This window comes from Leptonychotes weddellii, chromosome 6 (genome assembly GCF_054177405.1).
Source record: "Leptonychotes weddellii isolate Sample4059 chromosome 6, ASM5417740v2, whole genome shotgun sequence".
Lineage (NCBI taxonomy): Eukaryota > Metazoa > Chordata > Mammalia > Carnivora > Phocidae > Leptonychotes > Leptonychotes weddellii.
The window spans coordinates 121,905,888-121,923,960 of record NC_138374.1 but is presented as its reverse complement, the minus strand read 5'-3'; the positions used below and the strand labels follow the sequence as shown (position 1 = coordinate 121,923,960).

General features: G+C 33.7%; 1 protein-coding gene across 2 annotated transcripts in view; it reads right to left on the bottom strand.

The window, feature by feature from the left end:
* Window positions 1-18,073, bottom strand: part of BRINP3 (BMP/retinoic acid inducible neural specific 3) — a 315,037-nt gene that overhangs the window by 94,318 nt on the left and 202,646 nt on the right. The gene's annotated exons all lie outside the window — the stretch shown is intronic.

Genomic DNA, 18,073 nt, shown 5'->3' with positions numbered 1-18,073 from the left:
TGTGATAGTTGTATGCAAACAACATCTTGCAGAAAACTGGAGAATAAATAAAATTTCAAAATAAATAAGAGCAATCTTATAATTAGAGCCATTCAAACTCATGCTCTTCAGCTTTGGGATACACCAAGCTCCCAGTCATTGGACAGAGAAGTTAAATAATCAACACTAAATTGTATGAGGCAGGGGATTTTTCATTAGATAGAAAGCTTGACAAACAGGCCACTTCAGTACCTGTCAGTTTTAAGAGTTGAGGCATGTCTTTATGCTTCAGTGGTGTTTGGGGAAACTTATCTTGTTATTCTATGTGTGTTATCTTGCATAACCAGTGCGACAAATTTGGTCAACCTTCCTAGGATGATGCCCGTTCAGAGTTTACACAACACAGCCACCTGACAATCTGACATAACACCACACATTTGTTTTGCTGCCAATTAACTTCAAGATCTTTCCACTAACACTTTGTCAACTCCTTAAATGAAGCACTGACTTTTGCCAAGAGAGGGTTATTTCTTCTTCACAGCTAGCTGTTAAGATGATACAAGCAAGATAACAAAAATTAAACGAGACTCTCGGTGACAGGCCATTTAGCTGTGTGGCAGATCTATGTGAAGGGTACAGGCTTTACTACAGGAGCACAGAGAAGGTTGAAGGAACTCTTGGTTAAACCAAAGGAAATGTATCTCTTTTTTTTTTTTTTAAGATTTTTTTTATTTATTTGCGAGAGAGACAATGAGAGACAGAGAGCATGAGAGGGAGGAGGGTCAGAGGGAGAAGCAGACTCCCTGCTGAGCAGGGAGCCTGATATGGGACTCGATCCTGGGACTCCAGGATCATGACCTGAGCCGAAGGCAGTCGCTTAACCAACTGAGCCACCCAGGCGCCCAGGAAATGTATCTCTTGCACACAGATTTAATACTTGCTGTGAGGAATTTGGCTATGGTCCACAAGTTTGCAATTATCAATGTATATAAAATCTTGAATTATCATAACAGTCATGAACAAATTGATTTTTTAGAAAAAGTCAGAGAGAGAGAAATACTGTCATTATAATTAGTGTTACAGTCTAGATTACCACCTTTAGAAGTAATTAGAGCCTTGCAGACATGTAGCTAGCAAATATTAAGAGTGACTGAAGGCACTCTGTATGGAATTCAACTCACTCTAAAAAATTTTATCTCTTTTGGCTCTAGAGCTTTCCATCATTCCGTAATGAAATAAGCAGATGACATGTAAAATTCACTGCGGGCATTTAGGTGAATTTAGGACATGTGGAATTAGTTATCAATATCATATTTCATATAAATATATATAACACACACTGATGATGTCATTTTCTGTGTCTATCTTAAGCATTGCCTACATGTATTCAGTTTTGATCATAAGGGGCTTATTGCAACCTCTAGATCATATCTTAAATTCTAACTACCATATATTAGATGTGTTGAACAAATTACAGCATGTGTTAGCCCTAGCTTTCTTATCTGTAAAATGAAAGCCAAGTACAAGCATGATATTAGTATTTTGCACGGTTATTTTAAAGAGTAAAGTGCATAAGGTATAAACTGTGTCTAAATGGTCTATATACTTTCTATGAAATCCATTAAATAATAAATTCAGAAAATGTAAGAAATATTTATCATATTTTCTTAGAAAGAGCAATCAAACTGAAAGTCTCATAATATTACTTTTTTAAAATTAGATAAATAAATCACAACACCAGTATCCATGTTTCTCTCCCTTACAGCGAAATGCCAAGTATAGTCTATTCTTATATGTAAATCAGCTTAGGCTACGTTTTTCCAACATAACAAACATACCAAAATACTGCTAGACTTCACGAAAAAGATTTATTTCTTGCTCACATCACATATCCATGACAGTGTGGCTGGGGTTATACTGCAGATTGTCCCTTCAGTGACACAAACCGTCAGAGTCTTTACCATCTGAAACATCATCAATTGCTTTGGCAGAGGAAGCAAACCTAACAAACTGTGTCTGGCTCTGAAGGGTTTCCTCTAGAGAATGACATTGTTTGTTCTTCCATTTCCTTTATCAAAACAAGTCACATGGCCATATCTAACTTCAAGGGTGATGCAAGGTCAATTTTCTTATGGGCCCATAAGAATGAGAGCCAGAAATATTTGCTGAAGAGCACGAGTGACAACTTTATATTACATATCAATTTCATTTGGCAATTTGGAAATTTTGCTATATACTTTAAATACCTAATTTTAAAGATTTGATGACCAAATAAAAATTGTATGGACTATACCTTGACTTATGTTAATTTCTAATGTTCTACCATTAGATTATGTGCATGTATCTAAAAACCTAGGTTAAAATTCCACATACTGCTGTCTTCATTTACCAGTGAAATAAGTGATGAAGCATTTCATGTAAAAGACAGCAAGATTAACTCTGCATCCATATAAAGAGTTGATTCATTTGCTTTAGCAAAATGATGAAATTTTAAAATACATGGCTCAATCTCTGAAAAGGGATGAATAGAATTACTTTTTAGTTTGTCATAATAAGGGAATACTGTCAAGACATTATCTGTATACAATGGAATAGTTAATGTACAAAATACTGAGTATATGACATTAGAAAATTTTAACAAAGTCTATGTGAGCATTATGAGGTCACTGTAGAAGGCATGAATGCAGTGAGTGCTCAAAGCCTTTGTCCTGGCTTCCTACAGTTTATAGTTGACACAAATAACCATCTTTATCAAAGTGATCCAAAAGGTAGCATAAAGCGCACACAACCTTGGAAGGTCATCACATATATTCTTATAAAACCGACCACACAGTAGCAGTAAAAATTCTCTGAACACACAGTATTATTCATTAATCTCTCTTTGCCACAGTCTATGTCTATATGAGAAAACAAACAATAAAACACTTAATGAAGTCACCACTTATTTCATTTTTATTATACTGAATCAAAGCCTTGAATGATTTGTTTCAGACTAAGCCAGATAGATGACCAAATTATGAGTTCTAATAAATACTGACTACGATAGCTTTAGAACAAACACATGCATATATTGAGAGAGAATTCTCCATAACAAATAAATTCAAACTGATGGAAAAAGCATTACATCGTTTTGTTCTGCATCTATATCATCTATCATCTTATTATGAGGAGAAATACATGGCAGTTCATGCTCTTATTCAGATTTGAGTGATAGAAAATAAGACAAAAAAAAATCCCTCAAAATACCTAGGTAAAAAAAAAAATACAATATAAGAGGCAAAGTATTTTTGTATTTTAGCATTGTTTTTTAGAGTATAGCCTTTGAAAAGATGAGTGGTATTACAGTCAGTGACAGTGAATGAGGTAGATTGAAATTAATTCCTGGGCAATATCTGGCCACACATATATTTTGTTATCTCATTTGTCAGTCAATCAACATATATTGTGATGTACAGTGTTTGTACTAAATATAGCACACTTTACTAGTTTTTTGTGTAATGACAAAAAGAGATATGGTGGTCTCTGTCCTCAAGAAACATTGAACTCTTTTTAGAGTTGGGATGATGACACTGATCTAGGTATGGAAATACATCAGGCAAGCTAGAACAGGTAGATTGCGTTTGGCAGAGAGCCTTTTGGGATCTAAATCGGGAATAGTTACATAAAACACCTGCTTGGCACTCTACAGCCATCTTATTTCAGATGATGTTAAAAAATTAATTGAAGTACAGAATAAAATTTGGTAATGGCAAAGGTGATATTCATAATATATTAAATATGATACAGCTAGGCATTGATGAATCAGAGCAGAAATGCTAACCAATCGGAACAGAGAGCAGTTGAAAACCAAATTGATTTGGCTATATCAGTCTTGAAGCTGAATACTTTTTTTAGTGCTGAGGATATCTATAAGTTACAGTGTATCCAATAAAAGATTATCACAATAAATTAAAACATACATAGATATTGTAAAACTCACTATAAAGACTTCATGTTATAAAAAGCTTATTTTCTTTCCCTTACTCTTGTAGTCCAATTACCAATCCCTTTAAAATAAGTACATTATACATATAAGCATATGATTGCCAAAAAAGCTTTACCCGATAGAAGGCAATACTATATGTGATAGTTAATTTAGAATGAGAATTTTTTATCTGTTTCCTTTAATCTAAATAAGGTAAGTGAATGAAAAATGAGGTAGCCAAAATTTTAGGAGATTAAATGACCTGCTAATGATCACATAACTTTTTACTGAAAATGCTTGTTTATCTGATGATCAGGTATTTAGTTTGGACAAAATGGCGGGAACAGTGGACTGAATGTGTCAAAGTTCACATTCTCCTATCCCTGTTAAATAGAAGACTGTAGAATTTCAGACAGCAAGAGCAAAACATATATTCCCACCTAAGATTATCCAGTTAGATGATATAGAATATGATGTTTTTAGTTGTATCTGAAAACCAATGGTGGCTGACATTTCGGGTGTTCACAAGTACTCGGTCTGGATCCTTTTCTTTTGTAGCCGTATGGTAAAATGTCATTTCTCTGTTTCCTTTGAAATTAGGCTTGGCTATGAAATGCGATCAGAGGTAATGTGAAATGTGAATTGCCTCCCAGCAAGTCACATAAGAGCCAGTGACAATTTACCACACTCTTTCCACTTCCTCCATAAGCAAACCACACCAGGTGGTCATCTGCCTTTCAGTCTTAATCCAGGAGTGCAAAGTGCAAAGACCAGCTAACCTGTGTGGGCATGCATGATAAGCTAGAGGTGAACTTTGTTGATGGCTGACATTTTAGAGATCTTTGTTATTGCAGTGTTACCAAGCTGATGTTGACTTATACAGAAATGGGAGCCAGAAATGGAAGGGAGAGCTAGTGCTGGAGAAAGCAAAAGCCTACAGTTGTAACACTGACTTAGTGGATCATGAATGTGTCAAGCGCACTTTATCAGAGCTGAAATAATGATAATCCAGGTTAAGCAGTGGGGAAACAGCTAGTAAAACTGTTGCCTGTGGTAACTGAGGATGAAGATCATGTACCCAATAAACTCAAGGTGCCAGGGAAAATGTCAGAAAAGAGAATGTTAGTTCTGTCCAATGACTGCTTTTGGTAAGGTATGGCAAGGGAGTATTATCCTCTGTCACAGAGACACATGGTTCCAGGGTGAGGCTGCACAGTCAGCCCAAGTCCTGGAGTGAAGAGACATAAAGAAGACTCTGTAGCCAACTTAAAATGGACAAGTGGGATGAGGAAAAAAATAAACTGCAATGTCATACTTCAAAGCAAATTTTTGATTGTGCATTTTTGTAGCATTATCTATGTTTTCTGTCTGATGTGCTATCTCAAACTTAGAAAAGAATTTGTGAGTTTTCAAAGCAAAAATAAAAGGGACTGAATAGAGAAGCAATGAATCAAGTAGAGTTGAAAGAGGCAATTGCTTCTCAATTCCCAATATTAAAACAATGGCCAATTATAAGTCAATCCCATAGCAAATATAAAATTTAGTGTCTGGCCTCCATGTTTTTGTCATGCTCAAAAAATAGATGAATTAGTCTTAGGAAATATGCCCAGTGAAAGGTGTAATACTCAGTAAATATTCTTAATTGGACAAGGCACAGATAAAGAAGTCTAATAAATTCCCATGATTAAATGAGAGAGGTAGGAAGGGAAATAAGATGAAAAAGAAAAGAAAAATAGCAAATATGGAAAACAACTTTAGGGCAAACTGTGCATGTGGCTATTGGTCCATGGAATTGATTGAATTCAAATGGATAAAAGACCAGTAAGTTTTTACATAAGTTGTACTTCCAAAGAAACCATGACTCCAGGTTTTAAAAAAAAAAAAAATCTGAAATTTAAGATTTCAAATGACCTTGGGTTCTTAATGTTTGGGCAGAAAGCAGACTGAGAAAGCTGTTCCTTAGTCACATTCTCCAATTCTCACCTCACATGTGGCCAAGGAGGAAAAGGAATAGAAAGATCACACATATATTGGAATTTGGAAATAGTAGACAAGTGAGCCACTCCCAGAGAGAAAAATTGAGGACAAATCAAGGAATAGTCACCCCTAGGTTTGAGGCCCTCAAAATGTCTTCTGAATAGAATTTCATAATTGCTACCAACAGTTTGCTTTGTGTTCCCTGTTTTCTCCCTTTCTGGGTAGAAGTGCTTACTATAATTCTCCTGGTTGATTCTACCTTGGTGTATGGTATGTCTGGCATACATGACTTGCTTTTGGGTTCATGTCTCTGTAAAAAAAGAAACCACATCTAGATTGAAGTAAGATGTGGCCAAGCATCACTTCATTGAACTGGACCCAGTAATAGATGGGACTTATGTTCTGTCTCTCATGGGGATGGGGTATGTGTGTTCTGCCTCTGAGAAGAGGAGGAAATTGAATATCTTAGTGATCAGAACAAGGGAGTGTAGAGTCATTACAGTTTTTTAAATAAATGTTAAGGATCTCTTTTAAGGAAAAACCCTCTTTGAGGCAAGCAAGGATAACTCATTTTAGCCAATGAAATTTAGCATTTATGTTATGTATCACTTTCTGGCTAAGCTTTAAGACTTAGTATACACATAGTATGCCAAGTTTTTTTCCTTCTTCATGGTGATCACTTTTCCACATTGGGGTTGGTCTGTCAGCCTGAGTCTTAGAATGAAGAGAGAGAGCAAAATCCCCAGCAAACTCGCAATGGTCAAGTGAGGAATAAATATATTTAATATTATAATCCAAGGATATTTTGGGCTTCTTTATTATTGCAGTATTATTAGCCTCTCCTGTATGGCAGATCATCTATAATTGGCTGCACAATGGAGGAAGTTTATTGGTTCATGTAACTGAAACTAAAGAATGGGTGAACTTATAGCAAGAGTGATTTAACAGTCCAAGGATATAACCAAAGAAATACATTTTCCGCCTTGCAGGGCTCAAACAACTCTTATGGTTGCAAGACTCTCTACTGGTCTTATGACTATGTTCTTCTTTCAAATCTAAAGAAAAATTAATAGAATTCCCCACAGCTATTATGGAAAAATTAGGAATCTTTTATCTCCTTCAAATACTCCCAGGAAATATATTTCTGGGTCTCATTGACCCAATTTTTCATGTGTCTTAAGCTGATCTATGTAGCTAGGGGAATGGATTCTTGTGATTTGCTTGCATTAATCAGACAGCATCTGGATCTCAGTATGAGCTGAGTACCATACACTGCAATACTAAGAATGGGAATGGGGGTTCCTCAAAGAAAATTTGGGATACTTTAGTGTCAGGGAACAGGAATGAATACTGAGCAGCAAACAGTAAGATTTTATTAAAGATTATAACATGTAAACTGGACAGTTAGTTAAAATTCAAATTTTTTATTCACAGATACTTATTTTCTCTGGAAAATATTGTGTTTCTTTTTTTTTTTTTTTTAAAGATTTTATTTATTTATTCATGAGAGACAGAGAGAGAGAGGCAGAGGGAGAAGCAGGCTCCCAAGGAGCAGAGAGCCTGATGCGGGACTCGATCCCAGGACCCTGGAATCATGACCTGAGCCGAAGGCAGACGCTTAACCACTGAGCCACCCAGGCGCCCAAATATTGTGTTTCTATAAACCTATAGTTAACTATCATCTAAGGGAGAAACTATTTTGGGGAAAAATTAATAATAGTCTACATTTTAAAAAAGCCAAGAGGAAATAAATAATTATTTTTTAACATTTATAAATCGAGTTAACTCAACTTTTATAGTACATACATTTTGCCATGATAGCATTAGAAAGTTTATCCATTTTTCAGATGAAGTGTCAAACGGACAGTGTTTAGAAGTAACACCTAGACAATTTCCACTACAAGGTGGCCTCTAGCTGCCATTCTTGGTTTATCAAATGAATATCCTTACATTTAATAGGACATGATTCGATAAAGATTTATGTTGACAGCATACAATACACCTTAGACTGCCCACACACCAGGTGATAACACAATTTCTCCAAAGAGTAAAGATGTTATGTCAAAAAAATTCTAAAGGATTTGTGCTCTATGTAAACCAAGCCCTTTATTTTTTATTAAGATTAATTATTAATTAAAAATTAGTACTTGTATTATTATATTCTATAGTTATAGCTTAAATCATTAAATTTCTTATTTATCCAAAGAACAATTAAGGATAATTCAGAATATTATATGAAAAATATACTATATTGCTACCTATGCAGTAGTTCTTTATTTTTCTACTAACTTTAGTAAATTGTTACATAATTCAAATCAAAATAAAATTGGGGTTTACTTATTTAGATGTATCTGTAAAACTGTAAGGACTTCCAGTTTTTTCATTAGGTTAGAATTATTGATCAAGACCTGGGTAGAATTGGTCTCTAAGTAATTGGCAACAAAATTGTTTTTATCTAATTAAACAAAACACATAAATCAGTTTGTTTGGTTACTATTCCTGTGTGTTTCATTTTTTTGTCTGCATCTATATTTCCCCATGTCTTTCCCTATATCTTTATCCTATCTCTATTCTTTCACTACAATCATTACATATATATGCCACCATTATTTCTTATTAAACAGCATTAATTTATTTCTGAAAATATTAAGGTAGAGAATGAATTTATTTAAATATAGTTCTTACAACCAAAATTTTCTCAGGTTGCAAGATATGAAAAAAACATATTCTATTTTGAAATCTTCTAACACTTTTTTGGAAGGCTGTAAAATGTATTTTACAGGACTTGTATTACAGAACAAAATGAATCATATATAATCAAACATAAAAAATGGCTAAGCATTCTACACTAATCTGGTCTAATGATTTAATTTTATACTTGGTGATAACAGAAAACACACAAAACAGAAAGGTATTTATAAACAAGTTATCTTGACCCGATAAAATCTGCGATTTATTTTCTTCCTTTTTGTGTAGTAATTGATATTAGCACTCCATATTGTTACTATATACTCCCATACACATTTTCACACTTCGTGTTGTTATCTGTGTTTAAGGAAGAATTTTGTATATTTTGATGTACATTCTAATCTGATAAAATAAATACAACTGATTTTTTCTTCAGCTTTAATAAAAATGTATTTTTGGTATATTAATTATTTGCATTAAAAAATTGTCAGGTTCAGTTAAATTAAATATTTGAAGTAACCTAATCATCATTCTTTTTTTTTTTTTTTAAAGATTTTATTTATTTATTTGAGACAGAGAGAATGAGATACAGAGAGCATGAGAGGGAGGAGGGTCAGAGGGAGAAGCAGACTCCCTGCCGAGCAGGGAGCCCGATGCGGGACTCGATCCCGGGACTCTAGGATCATGACCTGAGCCGAAGGCAGTCGCCCAACCAACTGAGCCACCCAGGCGCCCCCTAATCATCATTCTTAATCATCAGGCAAATGAAATAAATTGGTGCATTTCCTTACAATCAAACTACTTAGAATTAAGTTTACCAAGTTATAGGAGCCTGTGGACGGGGAGAACATTTGAAAACCTTTTCCCAATGTAGTATCTGCCTCATTACTTCTTATATTTTGTTTATTTCTATGAGGCAAAAAAAAATAGAGGAAGTTTTATTTCTCAAAAAAGCTCTTCTCAAAACTGTCAAATATGCTCTTTGATACATTTTACTAGTGTTAAAAGGAGTCCAGTAAAAACAATATTTTACCTATTGTTTCGTTCCAAGTGTGGGTAAATGAATGTGGTTTTATTGAAGATGTAATATACTAGTAAAAAGTTTGGGTTAATTCTTTATACACTGAAATTGAAAAAAAACGCTCAATATTATCTATGATGAATCAGAAAATTTACAGCAAAATAAGGCCACTCCTCAAATTAAATATGAATCAGCTAAATATGCTGCATACCAACTGGAATAAATAATTAAATTGGAACAAATAATTAAATACAAATTTTTTCAATATTAGAAATAGTTTCAGAAATATCATCCAAAATATAGATTTATTCCATAAATTATTGTTTTCCTAACATTGACGCAATTGAACCAGTATGGTAAGAATCTGGTTTTAAACCTTAGTTGGGCAGCCCACATATGAGTTAAGATTAAAAAGTCTGATTTCTTTTTTTTTTTTAAGTGGTGGCAGATGGTGGGGAGGTGGTGATGTTGGTAAAAATTCTGACTTTAATTAGCACTAGCTTTTAACTAGTAGCTCAAAACCTCTGGCCACTGAATGTTCCTGATTAATTTTTGACCGATTACATATTGAACTGAACATACCACGTAGCCAGACTCTGGAGCAAAGAATCATGAGTCTTTAGCACCAGTGAAGCAATTCAGACCCTCATCCACCACACCAGCCCTGCTTCAGCAAAGGTACCAAAGCCCTGACTTGGAATAGAATAGATGAACTTTGCTTATTCTTTTTTATTTATTTATTTATTATTTATTTTTTAATCACTATCATTTTTTTTCATTTTTAACTTTTTGGCTATTTAGATAATTCATTTCAAGAAACAATAAGCTGCAACAAATATAAGGGCTTATTTATTTCTTTGACAGTTAATATATTTTCTACCAATTAATAAGATCTAATTTCTCATGAGGAAGTAAGAAAAGAACTCACTGTAAACCTTAAAAATGAGAGAAAGCTTAAACGATACTTCAACATTTTGTAGTTTTCAAATTCTGCCAAAGATTACTTCTTGAAATTCCAATTAAATACTTCATTAAAGAAGTACTTATATGTTCCATTAGTGTAGGTATCTAGTCAAAAATATGAAAAATAATCAAAAATGCTTTTTCGGTTTTCTTTTAAGGCTCTGTGTAGCTCAGAAACTGACAATAAATCTGTTAATTTAAAACAGAGTTTATCAAACTCAAAAATAATTTTCAATAAAAATAACACTAAGGCTCAAATTTCAAGTCAACAGGAATGATGTCAGATTAAACCACATTCACTATGAAGAACTAGACAACTAATGTGTAACTACATTCTTTAAAAAGATGACTGAGGATGGGGACAAGTGGGGAGGCAGACAGTGGCGACATCTGGGAGATGGAATCTTTTCTCTCTGCTGGTCACAATCTGGAAAAGGCTATCCTCACTCTGGAAAGAAGCCCTAAAACAACTCGCCGCTGCTCCGAAAGCCCCGGAACACGCGCCTGGCTGCTCCCCGGACCCCCGGCAGCACTGCGCTCCCGCCCTGCGCCAGCATGCGGCTTAGACCGCCACTAAGCAGGGAGAAGCCGGGGGCCCGCACTGCCATGGACGCCGAACTTTGCCTATTCTTATACTTAATATAAATGGAATCACATAGTATATATACTTTTGAGTTTGGTTTCCTTTCTTCAATTTGATACTTAAGAGATTTATTCCTAACATTCTGGGTAGATCATGTATGCACTTAGCTTCATAGAATACCATGACTTTTTACTCTTTCTGTCTCCATAGGCATTTTGGTAATTTCCATTTTCAGAGTGTGGAGAATAATGTTACTATGAACATTCTTGTGCATTTTTGTATATTTATTGTGAATATGTACATATTCTAAATTTCTATCTAGGAATGAAATTGATGGGTTAAAGGATATGATGTATTTGCCTTTAGTGGATGCTGGCAGATATTTTTTTCCAAAATTAATTATACATCCAGCATTATTATGTAAGAGTTCCAGTTGTTTTAAGTTCTCACTAGTTATTTTTTTTCTCTCTCTCTCCTCCCTTTACTCCCTCTCTCCTTTTCTTCTTCTCTCTCTTTTTTTTTTTTAATTTTAGCCATTCTGGTAGGTGTGTAGTGCTATCACGGGAGACTTTATGACTCTATTTTCTGATTACAAAGTTATTGAACACTTTGTCATATCATTATTTTCCATTTGGAGTTCCTCTTTTTCAAGATATTGAAATATTTTGACCATTTCTTTATTGATTTTTAATTGATTAGAAGGATTTCTGCATATATCATCCATACGAGTTCTTGGTTTGACAAATGTATTGCAAATATGTTCTCCCTTTACATAAATTTTTTAATGGTGTTTTTGATTGAAGTTTTTTTTTAATCAATGAATTAACATATAGTGTATTATTAGTTTCAGAGTCAGAGTTTAGTGATTCATCAGTTGCATATAAAACCCAATGCTCATGACATCAAGTGTCCTCCTTAATGCCCATCACCCAGTTATCCCATCCCCCCACCCACCCCCCCTCCAGGAACCCTCAGTTTGTTTCCTATAGTTAAGAGTCTCTTATGGTTTGTCTCCCTCTCTGATTTCATCTTGTTTTATTTTTCCATCCCTTCCCCTGTGTTCATCTGTTCTGTTTCTTAAATTGCACATATGAGTGAAATCATATGATTGTAGAAGTTTTAAATTTCTTTCTTTCTTTTTTTTTTTTTTGTATTTTACAATCAGTATTTGGGATTCACAACATTATTTTCAGCTTGATTAAATTTTAAACAGATTTCTTCTAGACAACAGGCCCCTGATCTCCCTTTTTGTCCAAAAACTTGGAATTGTAAATTCTTTCTGTGTCCCTTTTAAGATGTAAATCTTTTACAAACCATAATGTCTTTCCCAAGGATCTGGGAGTCATCACTTTGAAATATAATCATCCCAGAAAAAGGAGCTAGCTCATCTATCTTTCAGTCTCTGTGGGAAAGTAAAAGGCAAGCTTATATAAGGGACAATTAGCAAACACAGCTAGCCTAATCTGTTGACCAGCCTTCTTGCTCATGTCTTCTAGTACTTTTCCTTGAGGTAATCCCAGTGTTTTGAAAATCCTCCTGCCTTTTGTCTCAGAGGATTTGAGTTCAACGTCTCTTTCCTACTGTAAGTCTCTTTCCTTTATTACAATAGTCTTAAATAAAGTCTAACTTGACTATTTAACTTGTGGGGTACAATTTTTATTTTGTAGTTCATATAAATAATTATGATATATATATTCCTGTTGTATTCACTATGTTATTATCAAGAAATATTTTTTTTCAGTTAATATATCTTGCATTACAATTTAATATTTTTTGGCTAATGTTTACATTACATATTTTTCCACCCTTTAACCTCAATTTATCTATGGCCTTAACATGTCTTTAGTAAGTAGCAAATAATCTTTTATTGCTACTATTATTATTATTGCTGTGTTATTTTAACCAGTCCTGTGGCCTTTTATTTAGAATATTTAATGTAATAAGAAAAATAAAATATTTAATATAATAACCATTATAGTGAGATTATATCTGACCTAACACAATTTATTAAAAAGACAATCTAAACCTTTCCCTTTACACTGTATTTATCTAATTGATCCAGATGATTTTTTCTCTTGTTTTCTACTTTATTGTCTTTCTTGGGGGGGAGGGGTAATCAAATAATTTTTATTTGATTTTCTTCTTCTAGATTTCAATTAAATAGTTTCCCTTATTTTAGAGTTATCCCAGGGATTATAATATATATCCTTGATTTATATCACTCTAATATCAATTATATCTCTTAACACATCCTTAACAATGGCAGCACCTTGGAATACTGAGAATATTAACTCTTTACATTCATCATCCATTTTTACACTATTATGTTAAAATCCTATATACATATATATAATTTCCACATCACATTATTATTTTGTGCAGTTGATATTCACTTGTATGTACTTGTACATATTTGCTATTTTTAGTATTCCCCTTCCTCTTTGCATTTCCATGTTTTTACTTAGCATTTCTTGTCTGAACAAATTGTTACTTTCACCTTCATTTTTGAAAATATGGTGGGCTGGTATATAATTCTAAATTAATAGTTATTTTCTTTATTTTTAAAGATGTCAAATGTTTGTTTTTTGATAAGTCAGACCCTTTGTCATTCCATTGAGAGTAATGCCATTTTTTTTTTCTCTAGGTATATTGAAAAAATATTTTTTGCCTTTTTTTTTTCTGAACAGATTTTCTATGATGTGCCTGTGATTTTCTTTTTATTTATCTTTCTTTGTTTTTGTGTTTGCTGTGCTTTTTTTATCTGTGGGTTGAATGTGTAGGTTTTCAGGTTTGAAAAAATTGTATCCATTATGTCTTTGTATACTGTATATGCCATTTTCCCATCTACCCCTCTTGTGCCTCAGATTCAAAAATATGTTAGACCTTTTATGAATATCTCACTTGTGTACTTATCCAATATTTTGTTGTTGCTTTCTTCACTGCTTCCATCTTTGTCTATTCTGTTAACCTGTCTTCATATTCATTAATTTCATCATCCATTGTGCAAAACTCTTATTAAAACAAGACTTTGAGTTATTGATTTCGGATACTGTATTTGTATGTTTTAGAATGTCCTTTAGTCTACTTTTATGGATGCAAATCTCTGATGAACTTTTCAATATCTTCACCTACATGATCATTTCTTTCCTTTAGCTTTTGAACATTTTAATAATAATTATCCAAAAATCTTTCCTACTAATTTCAATATCCGGATCATCTTACATCACTTGTCTGGTTTCTTTTCTCTTTGACATTAGCTCCATGGTCTTGTGTGCTCACATATATTGAAAATTAAGGTTTCATGTCCATCAAATATAAAAAGAACTGCAGAGATTTTAGAAAATGTTTTCATCCTCAAGAGGTCACCCTCTTCATATTTAACAGACACTATGGGGAGTTGATCTTTTCAGGATCAACTCCTTAAGATCAGGATTTAAACTGTATTAGTGCTGAGTTATAATTGTATAGGATTCAATCTACCTCTGGTTCTCCCCTGTTGTTAGAGTGTGGTCCTTCCAAACTTTCAATTATCCACCCTTTGAGTATTTGCTTCTTCAGGTCTATAACACTGCAAAGGTTCAATTTTATCACCCAGAGGTTTTAGTTTATCTCTTTAGTCATATGCCCCTGGTAGGTTCAAAATAAGGCAAATGTCTTTATTTTTTTTTATTTTTTTAAAAAGATTTTTATTTATTTTTTGACAGAGAGACAGAGACAGCGAGAGAGGGAACACAAGAAGGGGGGGTGGGAGAGGGAGAAGCAGGCTTCCCGTGGAGCAGGAAGCCCAATGCAGGGCTCGAACCCAGGACCCTGGGATCATGACCCAAGCTGAAGGCAGACGCTTAATGACTGAGCCACACAGGCACCCCAGCAAATGTCTTTAAAGAGGTGACTGGCCATATATTTAAAAGCCTTCAAGTCAGTCACCAATATTCTTTCTTTGATATACTGTAACTGCCAAATTTTCTTCTGGTTTCTTTGTTCTGGAAAAGCATTTTCCAGGAGCTAATCCTACATTCTCAGCTTCTAACTCTGCCTTGAACTGATAAATGTGCCCCAGGGAAAAACAGTTGTAGAAACTGTGTCAATTCATCATTCTCTGTAGGGTTTTCCATCCTTGCCAGTTTTATTTTCAAACTCCTCCCTCTAGAGAGTTTTTGTCTTAACCTCTTGACAATCTGTGATAAATGTCATTCTGCTTTCAGAGAACTTTGAATAATTCCATAGCATCCAGCGCTATCTAAATTCAGTAAAAACCTTGTCTTAAAACTAAATGTCTTTAGGTCCATTGAATCTAGAATTTTGTCAGTGTGATCTCCACAATCGCTTAAAGTTTTGTTGGTTTTTCTTTCTTCCATCAGCTACTTTTTGTTTGGGTGAATGCACTGTCCTCAGCTTCTGCTCTAAAGCAAGAATTGTCAAATGTTCACAGAATTAAGCACATTAGTGAATAGGAAAGAAAGAAGAAAGAAGAAAGAAAGAAAGAAAAGAAAGAAAGAAAGAAAGAAAGAAAGAAAGAAAGAAAGAAAGAAAGAAAAGAAGAAAGAAAGAAAAGAAGAAAGAAAGAAGAAAGGAAGGAAAGAAAAGAAAGAAGAAAGAAAGAAAGAAAGAAAGAAGAAAGGAAGAAAGAAGAAGGGAAGGAAAGAAAGAAAGGGAGGAAGGGAGGGAGAAAGAAAGGGAGGAAGGGAGGGAGAAAGAAAGGGAGGAAGGGAGGGAGAAAGAAAGGAGGGAAAGAAAAATATGAATCCCCAGCTTATACCTCCTGCCAGGAATCTTTTTCCTTTTAGTTTTGCTGCTTTTGTGATCTGTTATGTCTTTGAAGATACAATTTAAAAAACTATTCAGTTTTCTAGTTACTATCAATGGAAGTTCTACCCTACTTCAGCATACTATTCTACCTGGAAACAAAATCCAAATGCTCATTTGATGATTTTTATTTTAATACACTTTTCAAGGCAAAATAAAAATGGTAGCATTCCGGTGTGAATTCCACATTCAGAGAAGCTCAGAGGATTTCCTGGTCTAACCTATCTATCATACACTGTGCTATGAGATGGGAGTTGTTTGTTTCTTATTTTTATTTTTTTATTTTTAAAAAAGATTTATTTATTTATTTGGCGGGGAGGGGCAGAGGGAGACAATCTTCAAGCAGACTTCCCGGTGAGTGTGGAGTCAGCGCAGGATTCGATCTCAGGAATCTGAGATCGAGTCCTGAGCCGAAATCAAGAGTCAGATGCTTAACTGACTGAGCCACCCAGGTGCCCCAGTTTGTTTGTTTTTTTAAATTTAACCCTCAGAAAACTACCACGGTGCTGTATTTCATAATTTATCTAAAAGTGCTGTATTTCATAATTATTTTTAAACATCAGATGGTTTACATGAATAGAACATGATAGATGTCTCACACATGATATCTGAGTATTCTATTGGGAAAACTAGAAAGAGAAATTTGAGATTAGAAATTCATTTGGTTTATTCCTAGATATATTATTGTTTTGGTGTAATTGTAAATGGGATTGATTCCTTTCTGCTGCTTCATTATTGGTGTATGGAAATGTGACCGATTACTGTAGATTGATTTTGTATCCTGTGACTTTACTGAATTTGTTTAACAGTTCTAGCAGTTTTTTGGTGGAGTCTTTTAGTTTTGCTAAAAAGAGTATCATATCATCTGCAAATAGTGAAAGTTTCACTTTACTTTACTTCTCCCTTGCTGATTTGGATGCCTTTTGCACTGTTGATGGGAAAGAAAACTGGTGCAACCACTCTGAAAAACAGTATGGGGTTTCCTCAAAAAGTTAAAAATAGAACTACCTTATGACCCAGCAATTGCACTACTAGCTATTTATCCAAAGAATACAAAAATACTAATTCAAAGGAATGCACGCACCCCAATGTTTATAGCAGCATTATCCACAATAGTCAAGATAATGAAACAGCCCAGTGTCCATCAACTGACAAATGGATAAAGAAGATGTGGTACAAATACCAGGTGTTGTATGGAAGTGTTGAATGACTATATTGTATACCTGAAACTAATATTGCACTGTATGTTAACTAAGTGGAATTTCAATAAAAACTTAAAAAAATTATATATATATGTGTGTGTGTGTATGTGTGTGCGTATATATATATATATATATATATATATATATGTAATAGGAAAAGAAATTCATTAGGTTTTCCAAAAATTTCAAGGGGATAAGGATCTTTGATTCTAGATAGTTTTTCCTGTTTACATAAATAGAAATATTACTAAAATTGAAAAGCATTATTTATTATGCACTGTTTTGATCAAAATAATGTTAAGAAATCATAAATTCATTAATCCTTCTTATATCTATTTACCTATACTTTTATTTTATAATTTGGTGGTTCTACTCTGCAAAAAGATGATGTTTTGTTTTAACAATCAATTGTGTTGTTTCTTATCTGATGTTAGCTGCGGACTTGTCATATATGGTCTTTATTGTGTTGAGATATGTCCCTTCGGTGTCTAATTTGTTAAGGGTTTTTATCACGAATGGAGGTTGAATTTTGTTGGTACTTTTTAAGTATGTTTGGTTAAATTAATCACCAGAAGAATTATAATACCCAAGCATATAATTCTGACCTCTTGGCTAAACCTTTTTTGACCACTTGAAAATCAGTTTAACACTTTTGACTAAATACTACATAATTATACTCACCACACTCTAAGGATGTTAATTATTCTTTACTCATGTATTATTATATATACTTTTATCAGTATTTTTAATTTTATGTTGAGACATCCTTAATCTTTTATTAAAATTAAATGTTTTATGAAATGGAAGCTATTATAGGTTATGCAATTAATAAGAAACAATATTGAAAATGCATATAGGCACTCATAAAAATTCAGAAATACAAAAACCAA